This window comes from Palaemon carinicauda, chromosome 25 (assembly GCF_036898095.1).
Source record: "Palaemon carinicauda isolate YSFRI2023 chromosome 25, ASM3689809v2, whole genome shotgun sequence".
Classification (NCBI taxonomy): Eukaryota; Metazoa; Arthropoda; class Malacostraca; order Decapoda; family Palaemonidae; genus Palaemon; species Palaemon carinicauda.
Window position 1 is genome coordinate 36,853,165 of NC_090749.1, and position 4,398 is coordinate 36,857,562.

Below are 4,398 nucleotides of genomic sequence, written 5' to 3' on the forward strand. Positions count from 1 at the left end.
TATTAATACCTAAGCTACAACCCTCATTCAAAAAGCAGGAATCTATAAGCCCAAGGGCTCCAACAGGGACAAATAGCCCAGTGAGGAAAGGAAGTAAGGAAATAAATAAACTACATAACAAATAATGGACAATTAAAATAAAATATTTCAAGAACAGTAACTATATTAAAACGGATTTTTAATATATACACTATAAAAGGATTTATGTCAGCCTGTTCAACATAAAAACGTTCACTGTAAATTTGAATATTTGAAGTTCTACCGATTGAACTACCCGATTAAGGATATCATGCAATAACTTGGTCACAGCTGGAATAAAACTTCTAGGATTATCTTTAATGTTGAGTCTAAATATATATATATATATATATATATATATATATATATATATATATATATATATATATATATATATATATTATACGTGAATTATAGATAACATATAAGTTAAAAAAATATTTAGGGCGAAGTTATTGAAGTATTGCCCATCAAAATATTGAGTTTTCCATTTTTACTCCAAAGAAAACTTGAATATATATATATATATATATATATATATATATATATATATATATATATATATATATATATATATATATACATATATATATATATATATATATATATATATATATATATATATATATATATATATATTATACGTGAATTATAGATAACATATAAGGTAAAAAAATATTTAGGGCGAAGTTATTGAAGTATTGCCCATCAAAATATTGAGTTTTCCATTTTTACTCCAAAGAAAACTTGAATATATATATATATATATATATATATATATATATATATATATATATATATATATATATATATATATATATATATATATATATACATATATATATATATGTATATATACATACATATTTACATATATAAATATATATATATATATATATATATATATATATATACATACATACATACATATATATATATATATATATATATATATATATATACACATATATATATACACATACATATATATATATATATATATATATATACATACATACATACATACATATATATATATATATATATATATATATATATATATATATACATACATACATACATACATACATATATATATATATATATATATATATATATATATATATATATATATATATATATATATAGAATAAAATAAAATTAACCGACATTATATCTCAACTAATAGATGAAACATTAAAATGAAAAATATCCTATTTAAAAAAAAACACTCTAAACAATTAACAAAATTAGGATAACGTCCTATCTCCAAGATATCTAAAGGCCCTAGACCATATTTTACAAACTAATAAAACACGATTCTGTCAATAAGACCTTCGGAAAAATAATGTTAAGTCTACAGTGGTGGCGTGTTTAAATGGGACCAATTACCTCGACTTAGCAGAGGCCTCTCCACCTCATCAGGATATCGTCATCTCCACTTACCTGGAATGAAAAACTGATTAGTTACCAATAACAAGTTTGAATATAGTTAAGCAATTTCCTATTTTCTTTACCATCTTTGTTTGTAAATTTTGATGGTTTAACAATTACACAATTGTTTATACTCATAACATACCAAAACTCCGATGGAAATTTCCCGTTATCATTTAGAACTTTTGCTAAAGAATACACTGTACGAATATAAGTCAATCCATTACCAATCATTGCTGGCGCAGGTGGGCGGGGCTTCTGACTAAACAACACCAATAGTGGCTCAGCAGTGACGTCATTGTTAGGAATGCCTCTTCTTTCTCTTTCTTTCCGCCTATCCCTTTTCTCTATCACATAACATCTGTTTAAGTAACACGTACGTAGGAGTTTGACACTTTTCTTTTAGTTTCCCACTTAGTAAAAGGAAAACGGAAGCCCAACAAACGTTATCCCAACGCCTGCTACACCTACACAGTCCACTTCTAATTGAGTCAGAGTGAGTCCTTTGCATTTCCTAATAGTTACATCACACCACCCGAGTGTTCGCCTCAGTACAATTTTTGACTTGTTTAGTGTTCTAGTGGGTCGTCCTATTTTCAAATATTCTTTTTGCACCAACTCACCAATACCATTAAAAATGACTGGAATGTTTGATATGGTTGCAAAGGGAAATCTCGACTCTGGGACATTACGTAAGTTCCTGAAGACTGGAACAAGTAACTATTCGGTCTGGAACTATATTTTCTTCGTTAAAATTACATACAGCCAGTATAGAGAGATGATGGCCCGGGCTGAACTACACGCGGTTATGTCACGGAGTTTAATAGCTAAACCAACAAACGATAAAATACTTATATATTTCTGGAAATTTAAAAGATTTCTATTTCGAAATGGATATTGTACATTACCGAAATTGTTATATTTTATTTTTTTTTAAAGGAATATTAAAGATGGTAACTGCTACTGTAGTATCTCCCTCTTGCTACTCTGCTACAATCAAAAACATTCCTCAATGACAATAGAAACCCTTCCGAGGCCTATGGATTTCAAGGTGCCTGTGAAGCCAACTTTGACATTTTCTTAATACTTCCGTATCTCCATAAAATCACTCATCATAGAGAGGTGGGTATGATATTTCATTTGTAATTATGTCTTTCCCCATAACTTGTTTATTATCCATTCAATTTCCCATCTATATGGAGGCTGGTATGACATTTCATATTTTATTACCTGTCTCTTCATCGCTTATTACTCATTCAATTTCGTAACTCTATATGAATAAGTAAAAATAATTTTAGAAAAATATCTCATACTCAAACAGAACAAGATATTCTGCTTGTGTAGGTGTTAGTTCGAAGCAATACTCAAGATCATTCCGCGAATGTGTCGGAAATTGTTAATGTTGAAAGTCCACAAAACAGCAGGTACAATGATGCGACAGTGAATACCTGCTTTTTCTCAAATTTCATATTTTTCAATTTAAGTAGCTACCAACGTTCTTTTAAGGCTAATGTGCTTGATATAAGTAAATGCATTTATGTTATTTACTACAGCTCCCATACATAATGGAGAGCAAATGTCTGGCTCTCTCTCGATACACATTATATATATATATATATATATATATATATATATATATATATATATATATATATACATATATATATATATACATATATATATATATATATATATATATATATATATATATATATATATATATATATATATATATATATATAGCAGAAAGGCGAAGGAAAGCAGATACTTCAGCATTTGGACAGTTTATTGTCTAAGCTTTCGGGAACAACATTTCCCATCATCGGAGCTAAAAAAGTGAATGTAAAACACAGGTCAATAGACATTACGTTAGTCAATGAAATTCTGTTAAAAAGGCAAGAATTATAATAAATACATCGAAATACTTAAAAAAATGAAGTAGATGAAATATACTAAAAAAAAGCTTAGCCAATAAACTGTCCAAATGCTGAAGTATCTGCTTTCCTTCGCCTTTCTGCTAAACCTCAAGCTTTCTAGAAGCGAAAATGCCATTGATTATATATATATATATATATATATATATATATATATATATATATATATATATAGTATCTATTCCTTCCTGTAAGCTCATCGGCATTGCCAGACGAAAAAATGTTCGCTCTCTCCCCATCCCTTAGATAGGTAAACAGGAAGTAGTCATACCATGGTGAGAGGGCTTACCACGAGAGGTCACTGTATGCGTGTGCATGCATGCATATCTATCTAAACACCTAACAATCATTTATGACGGGTCACATACACTAGTTTAATATAATTTCTCTGGTTTCTTCCAAGGAAGAACAATACCAACAAATAACTAACTTGCCTTCACAACCCCTTTCTGAAACGCTTTCTAAAACATCTCTATTCATCTTTCTCCATCTACTATCGTTTCCAGAGGCCGTGTAATAGTGTTTTTTTTTTTTAAACAACTCCTAAAATAACTGATGGATTTCCATGATATCAAAGCAGGGAGCGCTTCATACAATGGCCTAATTTTGGGAAATACTGTGCATTGCCAATTACGTTTCATTAACTTTTTTACTTAAGAAAATGAGGCTAAAGATAGTCTTAGCCACCCACACATTCGCAAAAGTGATGACGTCCCTCAGTGACGTTGTTATAACGTTTCTTCCCCTGTACCTCCCATCCCCCGAATTGTTAAACGCATGTTTAACTCCATAGATAATTGTCATAAAACCTACCCCAAGCAATACGAAATTCTTTGTTAGTAAAAGTTCCGCATACCTGGTAATGTGATTCGTGACTTTAGACTTTACCTAAACACAAGACCAGCATTGAAGATCAAGAATGAGACTTATGACAGGAGACGAAAGAAGCCATGCTAACCCTACACTTCGCACTTCAAGCGAGTGTTGGTAAAGCAATAGAAATATAGTTTTC